General features: G+C 46.4%; 1 protein-coding gene and 1 long non-coding RNA gene across 5 annotated transcripts in view; one reads left to right on the top strand and one right to left on the bottom strand.

Annotated features, from left to right (window-relative positions):
* The window catches only part of LOC135370781 (BLOC-3 complex member HPS4-like), an 82,158-nt gene that overhangs the window by 19,146 nt on the left and 47,285 nt on the right, over nt 1–15,727 (bottom strand). The window lies entirely within an intron of this gene.
* LOC135370914 (uncharacterized) lies at nt 8,283–11,126 on the top strand. The gene is made up of 3 exons (XR_010415472.1): nt 8,283–8,398; nt 9,987–10,196; nt 11,039–11,126. It is a non-coding gene; the product is annotated as an uncharacterized LOC135370914 (long non-coding RNA).

Below are 15,727 nucleotides of genomic sequence, written 5' to 3' on the forward strand. Positions count from 1 at the left end.
CTTTCGTGTTAGCACCGCGAAGCAACTGTGGCTACGAGCGGCGTACAGATGTCAACAGATGGAGAGAGGTCAGCAGGAAGGAGTTGGGGGACAGGGGGGTTAGTATTTGACCTGGGCAGACTTCAGGGGGAACTGTGCCGACATTCGTCTGGAAAGTCTTCAGAAAACCCAGGGAAAACCTCAGACAGCACAGCCGGAGGTAGGATGTGGAAGAATGAAAGATGCCACTGCCTTGACAGCAATACAGAAGGAACCGGATTCATCCGTTGCACCTCTCGTGAGCTAAGGACGAAGGAAGCCACATCATGACATCAGAGATGACATCATGGTCAGTTCAAAGCTCCGAGAGCGTCAAACAGGGGACGACCGCGATACACTGGTTTCTCCTTGAGAGCTAATTTTTTAAATATAAATTCGGTGTTAGATCTGCAAAGCGCCTGTGGCTACGAACGGTGTGCAAACGTGGACTATTTTGAGGGTGAAAGACACAGACAGACACACACCCAACACAAGTCTCAAGGTCCCTAAGAACATGAGAAATTGAAATATGGCAGTTGTTGAAAAAGCCAGACAGAGAGAGTGGTGGAAATCGTACCACACACCTCTCGGTTGGCGATCGAGTGCGCTAACCACTACGCTTCGCCGGCGTCTGCTTTACGACGACTTACCAAGGGACCCCATTCAACAAACGATACACGCATTCACCATCTCCACATTCTCTCCCACATTTGTTTTTACTCCCCGTCATGTTTCATGTCACTGGATGCTACCGCATCGTCCTTGTGCTGTATATGTGTGTGTGTGTGGAGGAGGAAGCAGATGCGTAGTGGTCAGCGCACTCGACCGGCAATCGAGATGTGCGTGGTGTTCGATTCCTGCGACTTTTTCGACGAAAACGTGGACTGGTGGGGAAAGCACTCCACGAAGGAATGAGCTTAAAATGCGTCCCTGGCCGACTTCGTGTGGAACTGAGCCGCATATAAGTTCTCACTGTGACCCTGAATGAACAAACAACAGCTTTATTGTGAGATGATGAAGACCCAAAAGGAGGTGAACAAACTAGTGTGTTTAGTGTTGCTTTTCAGCATACTAGCTACTAACCCCCAACGTCCAAACAAGTCGCCCAACGATGCTCCGGTGCATCCAGTGCTTGGATCCTCTTGGAGTTTGGAAGTCCATCGGAAGTTTGGTCCTCCAAAAAAAAAAACGGGACCTTGCCCATGTCAACATGTCGGGTGAAAATACGCGAACTGTGCTTTTTGATATGCCTTTGATTTGCCGGCCGTCGACTCGGCGACCTTCCGTGACCTCGTCGAGCACACGGCTGCTGTTTTCTTGTGCGGTCACCTCTGGAGGCAGTGCCGAGACTGAGGTCCCAAGGGGAAAAACAACGTCCGCAAAATGCCTAGCGGACGTAAGCTTCCAACCTAAAAATTGTTGGGCCGTGCTTGCAAAAAAAGGTTGGGTCAAGCTTGGGGATTGACATATTGGCCTTACTCGGGCCGTCTTAATACCGCCAACACTGGGCCAATGTAGCAGACCCGAACTATAATTCCCACCTTTATAATGCCGAGCTTTCAATACCACGCCCGCAGCCCAACATTCTCCGCAAAACGCCGTTTGCAAACCACAGTAAAGCGACATTATACCGACATTGGTCCAAGGTGCAGTGGCCAACTAAGTCGCTTGCCGATGGTTGGCAGTCTGCAATAGCCCTCTACCCGAGAAACGTCATCATGACATTGGCAGACGGACTGAAACAGAAACAAATCGGAAGGGGAGGGCCGGGTTCCACGAATAGACACTCGTTCGCTGCCTCTTATTGAAAGAAAAGTAAGACCGAAGGTCGCGTACCTTTCAGGGAACATCGTAATCCCCTCAAGACCGTGGCTTTCGGGCGAGACCTTGTTCGCTCCTAGTTTCGAGCGTAGTTCAAGTCTACCAAATAGACCTCTCCCTGTTTGTAAACAAATACCGCCATAGTGTTCCACAGCGCCACCAGTTTGGTAGAGTTGAACTACGCTCGAAGCTATAGGGGGCGAACAAGGTCGTGCCCGAAAGCCAAGATCTTGAGGGGATTACGTTGGTCCCTGAAAGGGACGCGACTTTCGGTCCTACTTTTCTTTGAGTAGGAGGCAGCGAACAAGTGCCCATTCGTGGAACCCAGCCCTCCCCTTCCGATTTGTTTCGGTTTAAGTTTGTCTACCAACGTCATGATGACGTTTCTCGGGTAGAGGTCTATTGGTGTCGCTGTCGAACACTATGACGTCATTTGTTTACAAACAGGGAAAATAAACAATTCTGATGTCCCAGGGATGATCATAGGACGTTGGAATTTTGGAACGTCTGCGACGTATTCGGGGTCATATCATGAATGTCCCATGGACGTGCGGATATTCGCGACGTTCGCGACCTATTCTGGACATCCATTGGATATTAGTGGTTTTCTGGGTAGCGTCGTCTGACTTCCTGGATGACTGCCATATTTGAATCTTTCTCTCTACGGTGTCACCTCTCATAGATTCCAGAGCACCCTCCCCTAGCACATTATTCGCAGGTGAGAATGAATCACCATCTCGGCCAGATATTCGACGTGGCCACACCCAGCAGGTAAGAAGGTGGACTAGCTTGTCATCAGATCGCTATCGTGCGTGCGAACAACGTGAAAGGAGAGAGTAAATTGAAACTAATCTCGGAGACAGCAGTGACTGACACAAGACCGCTTCCTGTTGCGGTCCCATGTAACAGGTTCATTTCCGGTGCGATAACTCGAGACGTGTGCACGCTTCAGAGCACAAGTGGAGCGAGGCCAGACGCACGTGGACCTTGATTGAGAACGGAGGAGGTTCAGTGAGTCTTTACACTCAAGGATTAACGGAGAATCATGATGGCGTGCGGGGGGATTTCGGGTCCGATGGGGTTCGCTGCCTCCGCAGAAATGTTTCAGAACTGGATGGAATGGTCTTGCTTCTAGGTGTTGTGCGAGTTATGTTTCTATATGTCAAATACAGTCAGAGACAAAATTTGGGCGAAAAAAATCTAACATAAACTGTTGTAGATGCATTTAAGCTGAGATAAAACAAAAAAAAAAAAAAAAGAAGAAGAAGAAAGAAAGCAATCATATGGAACACCGGCTGAAACAATTTCATGCGCTGTAGAGAGAGAGTGAAAGAGAGAAAAAGAGGACAGACAGAGAGGTAGTATACGTAGATGTGCAGTGAACGAGCGTTATATCCCATAATAACGGTCTTGGTGTAGCAATCCAACCTTTAGGGGAGAAGAAATCATACCCTTGGTAGCACATTTGGGAGAGGGAAACGAGGGTGAAACCCTCCTCTCCCCATGTAAAATTCTCATAAACCTCTCCCGAAATAATTTTCCCGCTACGCCACTGGACATTGTGCCGCAAAACTATGTATACGAGCATAATGCTACACTCATATATCCACGCTATGCCGACGGCCGCCGTCCGTAAGTAAATCATCAGGCCTGTCCATTATATCGGCAATTGATAAAATAGACATTTGATCCGCTTTTAGCCCAAAGTCCCTTGTGCCCGTGTCAAGAATTCAAGTTATATGTGCTTTCAAAAATCACGCAGAGAGAAATACCTGAGACATAGTATAATCTGGATCATACCTAGGGCATCATAACTTGCACGTTTCCCCCACTGTATAGTTCACCGCAGGGGCGTGACAGAGAGCGGTCGCCATTACCAAAATGTCCGTCCAAATAATCTTTTCAGCCCTTACTGTAATATCTCTGCGCATTGCCTAATCGTGAGCGTTTTTAATTCATCAAGGTACTTCCCACGTTACTGCTACCGTATTCTACAAACATATTACCCATTTCCGCCGAAGTCCATGCTAGTGCTTCATTCAGTAATCATTCAGTGCTTTCACACATCAAGCGTCATGGAACAGCTGGTTTTTGTAAACTCAGTTACAAAAATAAACTCCGAAAAACTCCGAATTCTCGGAAAATAATAAACTCAGAGAAACATCCTTCCGAACGTACCGAGAAATAAACTCCGAAGACCCGACACCATGATCCACCAGTTCATCCGGGTCTTATCATCCGGGTAACGATTATCGACACGACATCAGCCTCCATTTATGTTATCTATATTAACTCACATCTACGGACCGCGTAAAACAAAGACAGAAGCAAACCACCCAACAGATGGACAACTGGACGTACAACTTCACGAGGCGGAACCACGGAAGCAACCATGCACTGCATGCATCCGGCAGCAGAGAGACGGTCAAACGCACTAGTATAATGCAAGAGGATAACTTTACAAACAATTCAAGTCAACATTTGTTCTTCTCTTTCTGTACCCCCGTTTTAATATACTTTTCGTCATCTGTACATTTAAGAATATGAGGCACACGTGGGTGTTTGTTTTTGCACGCGCTCGCAACTTAAGCGGTGCATTTCTTTTCTTTTTTTTTTTGTCGGAAGCAAAACACATATTTCTTTTCTTTTTTTCCTTTTTTTCGCTCAAGAATCTTAACGAGGTACAAGAGCAAAGGACGTGAACAATGGAAACGCGCGGCAACAAGGTCAAAAATGGACGCCCATTCTGGCTGCCCTACTTCCACTACGCCGCCCGCCTCTCACGCGGACGCAGGGGAGAACAGCCGATCGAAACTTGGGTGTCTGATTAAGGGTATGGCGGACAGTCTTTCGTACGACAAACATGTCAAGGTTAACTGAGCGTGATGGAAGGAAGTTGACGCGCTTGTCCGAAATGTCTGCGGCTCGCGGTCGAAAAACCGCGCAGGTTCCCAGACAGGCACGCTGCGCATCCGTAGCCGCTACCTGGGATAAAACAACTGTTTCTCTTAAAATGGCAGGGTAATATCGCTGTCCCTATACTGATTGGGCAGGCTAATGAATCGGGCAGGTAATCAATATGAGTAGAAAAAAGAAAAAAAAAGTAACTAAAGAGTAATGTGACACCACATCGCGGCTAGGAACACTCCTGTGTGGTAATGTCCGAGTAGCCATCTGCAGGAATACTTTCGTTATCTTCAAAAAAAAAAAGAAAAAAAAAGAAAAAAAAACCTTAACATCAAAACATTTAGAACTACAGACATTTTCATACGTGTCAAAGCCTACATTGCTACCACACAAGCATTCGAGCAACGTTGATTTCTTCAGAATAATTCTATGGAACCAGATTAGCAGTGTTGTCCAGGGATAGTGTGTTTCGCACGTAGTGAAAGCGACTGTATTTGAGGCTTTAATGTCTCATTTAGGGAATACGAGCACGAAGTCGTAATAAAAAAAATGAAGAGGAGGGAAAGTACCGAAGCTCAGTGGTAAGCAAGCTTACTCGCAGGAAAGAGCGCCTCCACAGCTGTAAAAGCACAGGACAGCACAGAATTCGCAATTTCTATACGATGATCTTTGATTCCGTTCGCAACCAATCTCGTATCTTGTGGACGTTTGTGAGCTTTATTTGCTCGTCAGACCTAGTGCGTATCCCTAACGCGGTCCCTGTCCCGGAATCTTCTAAAACGCGTCACCTGTACGCAGATGTCTGCAGACGAGGACTGACAACGTGACAAGACCACATTTTCCCATAATTGGGCATAATTAATTCATAGAGCACCCCAGTTGCCGTTGTCTCAGTCGCATATGTTCCAGATCCCAGCTGCAGATTGCCCAGGAAAGGTTACACCCCTCCTTCTGCAGTTTTTCCGCCATGGCTAGCATCGAATGAGGGCGAGTTGTACTCTCGGTTTCTTTGTGCTTCCAACAAAGTTCCGCAATTGTCTCGGAAACAGCTCGAGCGCGCCCCTATTTCGTAACAGCCGTGCTTACACGTGAGATTGCTGCCGAGCGTGAGACCGTATCAAGCGGAACGAGACGGGCGCCCATAGAATTCGAGGGAGGGGGACGTAGAAATCGGCTGGGCTGGCGCGTACCTGTATAGGACCTACCTGAATACGGCGGCGTACTAACGGAATGGATATCTTTTTTTTGTTTATGAAAATGTCTGAACTGCTTGTCATTCTCTAGCGACATCGTGTCCCGACATATTAATTATTAAGTAAGTTAGGAGTTAATTTTTCGAAGCAAGCTAAGGAGGGGTGGAGTGGGTGTATGGGATGGTTTCCTTCTCCGGGTGAGGTGGTTGATATTCTTTGCAGCTGCACCGACGCTCGTTTAAGTAAGCACTGGACTGGATACAAATTTCGATGACTGTACAGAGTGTTTGCTCTAACGTGTCCAGAAATTTTATTTAAAGCGAGCGATACAAGAGAAACGAGCGCTACTTTTCAGCTACTTGACTAAGAAACGAGTGCTACCAGTGAAGCAGTACCTGTTTCTTACTCAAGTAGCAGAAAAGTACCACTTGCTTTTCTTTTATCGCTCGCTTTAAATATAATTTCTAGACACGTTAGAGCAAATACCCTGTATAGACCTCAGCGTCAAAACAAATTCTGCAACGAATGGATCTTCGACGAACGCTGCGATTAAAACTTCTGTGACTATATTCCCACGCTCTCAAACATGCAACACGTTGACCAAAATAAAACAACGGAGACAAATAAATAAAACAAACAACAATATAGTAGTAAACAGCAATTCTGCGTTTCTCAGAGATGGGCACTAGCAGTTGTTGTGATTGTGTATTGTAATAGGCAAACCTTGTGCATATCATACTAATCGTACCACATCACCATCACACTAATCATGCTAATCACACTACATCATCATCACACTAATTACTAGTCACAAAGCAACAACACCCCTGAACTCGTACGAACAGTATTGACACCTCACATTGTCCCAAACACTATGTGACACGAGAGGGTAGAGAGGTAGCGAGCGAGCTGGTGGGTATAGATCCATAACCATAGACCTTTTTCTGTATTGTCGTTTTTCGTCCCTCAGTCTCGCGTTTTTAAGTTATGGGACTATGTCCAAGTTAGTGATGGAGCCAAGTTTTCCTAAATGCGTGTCACAGAAATCTTTTCTCGGTTTCCCGAGCATAAGACAACTATACTTCTTCAAAACCACCTTCCCAAAATCTCTAACGCCCGATCGTCATGTCCGTCGCCCAGGAATCGTGTGCGCGATGCTGGGGGCCTACAGAATATCTTAATTTTCCCGGGGAAGAAAGAATGCCATTACGGAGGATTTCCGTACCATAGACGTATCTAATAAAAGCTCCAGCGTGGATAGCCACATGCCTGCCATTGAAGTTGAATTAACCATCGATATTGTTTTATTCATGAGCAGCTATAGCAAAGAATTTTGTGCGTGGAACTACATGTCTACTTTTTAGTAAACATTAACTATGGTCAGGCCTTGCTTAGTACATGTCTGTAAGTGGAAGACATCGGAGGACATTGATGTCCTACCGGAGGTTCAAATATACTGTTATACAGCACGAAACTAGCCAATTTAACAATTGACAACATATCCCAATTGACAACATATTGCCAATTGACAACATATCCCCGAGGACAAAGGCAAACGGACAGAACACATAAACGAACAGCACAAGACAAGACTCTGCGTTCTGCCAATTTCTCTTTTCTCCAAACTCAGTGCCACGTTGTCACCGTCAAGTGGCCACCAGGTATTCCAACTCACCTAGTGCGCACAACTGATGGGCATCCACGTATATTAAGATCTTTAAACAAACAGTATTTGCAACTTCCGTAACACGTTGACGCGTCATGTTATCACATAACAAGGAAAGACTCAGTAAGCGGGGACGGGTCATCGATGTACCTTCTTGGGCAACCTTGCCCTGCAATTTCGCTGCGGTTTCAATCGTGAGGGAGCAGCAAGATAAACGTATGTCCATATATCACTTTGGGGATAGTTAGACGACTAAATATCTGTTCTATAAAGCAGCGGGAGTGCAATTGCGGGAGAACCAGTGTGTTTTTTTTTAACGACACCACAGACAGAAACTGCAACGGCAAGGATTGTAATTCGAGCTATACCAAGCTGGTCGCCACTCTTGTAGTGGTGTAAGAACACAGATATTGTGGTCACAGAAGAGCACACTGCGCGTATATTAGGAAGCACGGACGAGAACTGCATTCTGTATTGAAGCTGACAGACTGTATACTTGCTGCGATCTACCAGTCACGTAATATGAGTGTTCGAAGATATTACTGGAAATAAGCGAAAGGTGGTGCGGAAAGCGCTTATAGCAATTCTTGACCAGTTCCCGTCCGTTCAATCGTCCGTAAACGGTTCGGTTAAACATTTTGACCCAATTGCAACTCTTCAAACGTATGGTCCAGTAGCTCCCAACCGGTCCATGGAACCCGAAAAGAATGGAGTATATATAAGGGCTGTGCAGGTGCTATGTCTGACAGCTTTCTCGTTCGGGATTCAGCCAAAAGCAGACATGAAACTTCTGGTAAGTGAAGCTTCTCGCTTGAAACCGTCGAGTTTCCAGAGTGTACGGGCGATACGGCGGTATCTGCTATGCACAATTAATGGCGTTTACGCATCGATAGGTTGCCTCGGGTAAGGTGGTATAGACTCAGGCAAGATGGTGGACGAGATCCATGAAGGAAACAGCCTGAGCTTGGGATGTAAACACAGAAAAAAGACGACACGGATGAAAGCTCATAAAGCTTCAGATTTGACATTTCGGATTTTTTATAATGTTTTCTGCCCATCCAGGCTCAGGCTATTGTCTTCATGGATGTACTGTGTCAACACCACCTAGATAGAGAAAACCTGCTTACTCGTCGACGTGACGTAACAACTAAGAGTCAAGCCAAACAGGATCGTGTTTTCAACGGCGGTAGCCAATCACGAAAGTGCTTTCAGCGGTCGTATCCATGGAGATGATCCACCGTCGTCTGCAAGTAGTGATTGAACGTCCCCGCGTACTAAATGGGAAAAGTTTAAAATTAAGCGCGAAACGGTTATCTTTCTCAGGGCTGATTTTCTGGAAAGCGTGATGTACTTTTTGTCTATAGATTCAGGTCTACAGGTTCCAACCTAGCTGCAATCATTTGCGAGTTCTAGAATTCGCTGAACGGCGAATCGCAGTAGCAGACGAATTCTGACTTTATATGACCACGTAGTGAAGGAGGGAGAGGAGGCAATACGCAGGCCTACTGTATCTAGGTGGCATTGACTGTGTCCACGCTGACGCCGTTGTTGTAGTCCACAAATGTCCAGTATAGCAAACTACGGTCTCTAAGGCTACCTCCAAATCTTCGAGGAAGTTGCCACAATACCAATACCCAAGAACCCCCCCCCCCCCCGCGCTTTTTCGTAAGTTTAAAGAACAAAGGTGTCGCGACTGCATCAAATATATTGGTGAACTTAGTGAAGTTGAATGATCCGGTTGAGTGAAACACCAAACGCGGAAAAATAAACAATAAATCTGCCCTGCCTGTGTCGAGATATCGCCGTATGTGACGTCGGCAGAATATATAATTGGCTCGATCGGGTTGTACGGCAGGTGAACTATACAACCTACAATTATAAGCTCAAATCGCGCGCCCGTCAATCGAGTGAGGAAGTGACGTTCTAATGACTAATGACAGCGCTCGATAGGAGACGGTGTATGGTTGATGGACGGCTTGCTCCGACGCTGCCGGCCAGCTGGACTCTGGCCTTTCGCGGGCAATTTGCTTCAAAGTCACTGCGGAGTGCAGTCGATCGAACTACCGACCTATTGAAACGGCCATGATGGATTGGTACGTGATGTATCACTTAACTGATCCCCAAGTTTAGATGTTCGATCCAGGCCGCCGACGCAAACAACGCAGTGGCATGGTACACGTTTATTAGAACATAAACTACATTAAAGTTGGCAAGCGCTATCTACGACGCGACCACTGTGGCATAGCTCATGAGCTGCTCCGATCGTGGAGCAATGCCTTGTACAGACTAACATTGCGAAAGCGATAAGAAAGCGATAAGAAAAGTGTAAGGGAACATTTCAGGAGCAAGTGTACCCTTAAGTGTTTTTATCCGATTTTCAGTGCTTCGTTACCCTATTGGCACTCATCGCCTCCACCCTAGCTGGATACGGCCACGGAGGCTACGGCGGAGGCTTCGGAGGAGGCTTCGGAGGAGGCTATGGAGGAGGGCACGGCGATTACCATCATCCCGTTGGCCGCAAATGGGCCTATGGATCTAAGGTTAAACATCCACACGGCCACGGACATGGAGGCTACGGATACCACGGCTAGGTGAATACGTATACACATGCTGACTATGCCTTGCGCCAGTGGTTCCCAAACTGTGGGTCGCGACCACCAGGGCGTGTAGTTCCGGAAGATCAGAAAATGAATATAAAATGGATGCCCGTTGCTAATGGAATGAAACGATTTACGGCAATTATCAAATGCATGCCGGAAGTACTAGCTAGCATTACGAGACACTGAAACGGCCATATCTTAGGGGTGAGCTGGTAAAGCCAAAGAGTAGCACCCCAGCGTGCAATGAGGTTCGCGCGCATGACGTCACGCGCAGTCTTCGAGCCACGTGACTGGGCAAAACATGGTGATGCGTTTTTACAATATCCCCTCGTAATTCACGCGTACCGCAACAACCACCGACATGCCCTCCTACTGTGACTATGTTTTCCTGAGTCATGTGACCAAACGTGACGTTTGTAGATCGGATGTACAGCAGCTGTCAGACTTAACAGTGACGCGCGAAGACGCGCGAAGACGCCAGCGCCGCAGAGCGCTATCCCCTGGCAATATTGAGACTGCGTCCAAGATATGGGTCCGAGACCGGTGTGCGACAAACCGCCTCACGACAGCGGCTTGGTATGCTCCATTATTCAGTTATCGCACTTACAGTCAGCCTCTGCTTCGCACTCACGCACACCGCTGCCCGTGCGGTGCTGCCGTCTGTTGCAGGCCGTGCGCTAGCGCGTTACAGTTAAGACTGACTGCGCCTGTACATCCTTCAGACTTACACCGGTACGATAACAATAACGTACCTCGTCACTATCGCCAAAAGTACAGTGAAGTGTTACTTAACAACTTACAGCTGCTTACAGACTACGTTTTCTTTTTTGTAGGGTAGCGCCTTGATAGATGGCTGCTGTTCAACCTCTGCGCTCGAGAAGCTCCAAGTGGAACTCAAAAAAGCCGTGGCAGACGTCGAATAGTCCCATAACAGAATTAGTTCAATGTAGATAACGGAATAAATTATCTCTATTTATGACGCCGTCTGCGTAAATATTCTCTAAGAATAGCGGTGCACTTGGAAATACAATTCGAGTGCAGTATAATATAATATACACGGTGGTGACCACGGGGGACATTCTGAAATGGGAAAATCGACGCTTTTTCGAAAGAGGCGGTCTAGCTTCGCAAGCATATAAAGGGTGTCCCAGAAAACGTGTCACTGAATAATAACAATAACAATAACAATAACAATAACAATAATAATAATAATAATAATAATAATAATAATAATAATAATAATAATAATAATAATAATAATAATAATAAAAAACTACGCCACCTAGAATCATGCGGTCAATGCCATTTGTTCTTACAAGGTTTTTGCCACATCTCGATGTGAATGTCATGTAACGTACGTTTAATTATGTAAATTTTTGTGATCCGAACTCGGAAATTTGCCAAGTAAAGGTCACTTTTTTTACCCCACCAATATGAAGAGCGTGCTAAATTTACTCAAATTCATGATAATTGATAGTGATATTCAGGAGCAATCCCATTGGAAAACATAGCCGAACATCGTGCTTTTCGGAGCACCCGAGTATAACGCGCGACGACTTTTTGAGAGGAGCTAGGAGGAGCTCCCATCGGAAAAAATAGCCGAACATCATGCTCTACGGAGCTCCCAGAGGATAGCGCACGACCAATTTTTCAGCGCAATCGTTGTCAGTCCGACGAAAGGTGGTCGCAATCCCAGCCCACAGAGTGGTAGTAGAAAACGTGACAGTTCCTGAGATTGGGAGAGGGGAGGCATGATCTCACGGGAAGCCGGACATGATAATCCTTGCCTGTGTTATCTTTTTCTACGATGCCGGTGTGGGCTGGGTTTCCAACCTCCTTTCGTCGGACTGACGACGATTGCGCTGAAAAATTGGTCGTGTGCTATCCTCTGGGAGCTCTGTAGAGCATGATGTTCGGCTATTTTTCCCGATGGGATAGCTCCTCAATATCCCTGTCAAATACCATTAATTTGAGTAAATTCGGCACGCTCTTCACATTGGTGGGGTAAAGAAGTGACATTTACTTGGCAAATTTCTGAGTTCATGCAGTTCGAAAAATTTACATAATTAAACTTACGTTACGTGGCATTCACATCAGGAGGTGGCAAAAACCTAGTAAGAACAAATGCCGTTGACCACATGACTCGAGGTCATGTAGTTTATTTATTATAATTCAATGACACGTTTTCTGGGACACCCTGTATTCTCCGAAACCCAGCCGGATGGAACCTGGAGGGTGCCGGATGGATGGAGCCTGGAAGCTGGAGGCATATCAAGTCAGAAGCCATTGAGGTGCACGATAATTGCATCACGCCAAGCGCACATCGTGAGCCGCATTGCATTATGTTTGATACAGTGTAACGCTTTTACACAGCATTTTTCTTACTCTCTTTCTTACGCTCTTTCCAGCGTGTAAAAGGGGTGGTTTTATAAACAAACGCCCTTGTTTATTCCACAGGCTCCACTGAGGAGTGTAATAACAGTCTTGGAAATAGTGGTTTCGACGCACCCATCTGAAACAGTGTTTTAAATGGGATAAACCCACATGGCATGGCGCTTTCTGTAGAATATACCCTTTGAAATGATGTGCTCTTTCTTGAGTAGAACGGCGAACAGCATTCTCTTCAGTCTGAGGACAGGACGAGGGACAGTGGACACATAAGATGAGACTCAGAAGAGCAAGTAATGAAGCATATTAATATAGTAATAAGTATGTCAAGTAGCAACCAAGTAATTGACTAAGTCAATAAATAATTTAATGATAATTAAAAAGGGTGTTTTACAAAACACCCGTCTTCTGTGCTGTGAAATTTGTGTGCCATAAGGCACGACCTTTACACTCGGAAGATGTCCCCTACTTAGATATCGTCACTGTCGGTCTGTTGCACCTTTTGATCCTGAACTGCCACAACAAAGTCGGATCTTCGTCAGCTTTCGAAGCAGAAGCAGAACGTCGACAGGGATTGATGAGCGGTCACAGCATGAGAGAAACAGCGAGACATATGACCCCAGGGAAACAAAGAAGTTGAGTATGAGTCTCGTACTCATGCTCAATCTCAATAGCCGTTACAGGACACTGAGCACGCGCTTGGCACTCGCGCAGGAAGAGCAGCCAAGGCCACTGAGAAGGAGTCTGAGACTCATACTCAGCTTCTATACAAACAGACCCGGACAGGCTACTGATAGTGTTTGGGTGGCTAGGTACTAAAGAACAGTCAGTGCCGAATTTACAGTGGTGGGGGCCTGGGGCAGCCTACTCGGTAGGGGCCCCTCTGGCTTCTGAGAACGGTTCGTGGGCGTTCATAGGGAAGAATTGTGCTGCCCTCCACAGTAGTGCTTTTGCATGGTGCGACTACTGCCTGTGATGTACAGGGTGTCCCACCGAAAAAGGGCCAGGGGCTAAAGAAAAAAACGGAGTGCTCTACAAAAATGGAACCAACCGTACATGCTTGACAGTTGTGTGGTCTATCCAAAAATACTTTTTCATCGCCCCTTCACAATTAATTAGCGGTAATTAATTTTCAAACTTTTTAATTACCGGTTTTAGCTCTCAGATGTCAATGAGGAAGTTGTAGCATGTCGAAAAAGACGCAACTGAGAGAGAGAGAGAGAGAGAGAGAATACGTACCTGTTTATTTACAAACATTGGAGCTGAGTGACACCCATGAGGGGTCTGCTGCTCCATTTCTTGAAAGCGTTTCAAGCGTGAAGTGGTTCGAGGTTGCTATGGCTTGTGGTTTCGTTTTTTCCCGGGTTTAAATGTGCGGAAGCAAACAAAACAATTTCTCTTTCAAGACTAGTCATTCTGTCAGCGAAGCTGCCGGCCTTGAAGCGCGCTTCACTAGTTCCATCTTCATTATTAGCAATAGAATCCAGCGCTTTTAAGAAAAATGTGTAGCCATTGAATAATGCTCCCACAGTATCTGCTCTGCGGGAGCATCTTGTCCCTTGATCTACTGCTTGAGCCTCTTGTGAGCGTCACTTTGGCCAGAACCTCTATTCCTAGAACAACTACCACTTACACGCACACACACAAAAAAAAGATTTATAGTGCAGTGGTGGGGCCCCCTTTTGGTGGGGGCCTCGGGGCACACGCCCCGGTTGCCCCTCCCTAAATCCGGCACTGAGAACAGTCATCAAAATGTTTCTTCTGCGAGGTATAATATCACGATGACCGCGAAGTGCAGTGCGAAAGTTCCCACAGACGAAGAACTACAAGACTTAAAGGAAGCCAGACAATGCGTCGTCCTGGCAAGGGAGCTGCACGCATAGTCATCTGGGTCCAGGACAGGTCTTCCGTGCTAGTGTGTGGTATGCAATTTCAGACATGCAAGGACAATGGACATGGAATTCGCAGACATTCAAAGCTTCCCCTCAGGCGAGATTCAGACGACGAGGAACCGGATGACCCCTAATCGGCAGTTCTCTTGTTTACTAGCTATTATTGCACTGTGAATGGTTCCGTTTTGCTTCCGGGCGAACAACGCTTTTTAGGAGCCGAAGTATCATTTCAGACATGACATCGGACACGTATACACATACCAATACCAGGTTCTCTGAGTTGCACGTCTTCTCGGCTCAAAATATACTTCCTGGATCCGCACTTTGTTGTTCAATAGGTATTAGGTCCAACAGGACCATAGGGTATACTGCGGATCGCCATCACTTCACAAGGGCAAAGGTAACTCGGGAATACGCTTATGACTTTGGATGAGGCCACGGTATGGCAGAACAGCCTGGCTCTCCAACGTAGAGCTTGAAATAATGAAGCGCCTGTGATGCCGCGTGGACAGGTGGATGAAATGTCGAAGGGACATTTCAACACGAAGGGCTTTCACCGGTAACTCGTCAGCTTCCTCGTATGCCAACTTATTTGATGTAGATCAGTGAACACCTAAGCGCACTTTGGTGCTTTCGGCCAGCACACATTGAAGGACAGTCGTATGTGTTGGAGTAGAGGCGGGAATGTTTTTTTTTTCTTTTTTTTAATTAGGTGTTAGCGCCGCGAACTCTGGCTATGGGCGGCGTATAGGCCTGGACAGATGGAGAGAGAGGAAAGCAGAAAGAAGTGGGGGACAGGGATGTTAGTATGCGTCCTGGGCCCACTTCAGAGGGACCGAGCAAATCTATTCCGCTTCGTTTTCCTTCGTGGCTCAATCATTCTCCGTCATACATCGTTGGTACTCCTGGCATGCCGTTGTACGTAATTAATGACCGTGTTGGTTATATCCTCGGCCGGCTGTCCGCATGATATCCCGGGTACGGGGGTATCCCAAGTATCACCCGAAGTCGTAACGCTCTACCACGCTACAATCAGATTGCCTTTTTATATAAAATCGCCCACACATTTTTCTGCATAAGTTTATGGAATCATGATTACATGAGCTTTGTTTCAAGAATTACAATATATCACGCTGCTCGCTTATTTAATGCATAATGTAAAACCCCGAGACTAGGGAACACGAAAGGACAGACACAAACACGAAGTCTTTTTTTTTTTTTTTTGAGACTTCGTGTTTGTGT

This window comes from Ornithodoros turicata, chromosome 10 (genome assembly GCF_037126465.1).
Source record: "Ornithodoros turicata isolate Travis chromosome 10, ASM3712646v1, whole genome shotgun sequence".
NCBI classification, from domain to species: Eukaryota; Metazoa; Arthropoda; class Arachnida; order Ixodida; family Argasidae; genus Ornithodoros; species Ornithodoros turicata.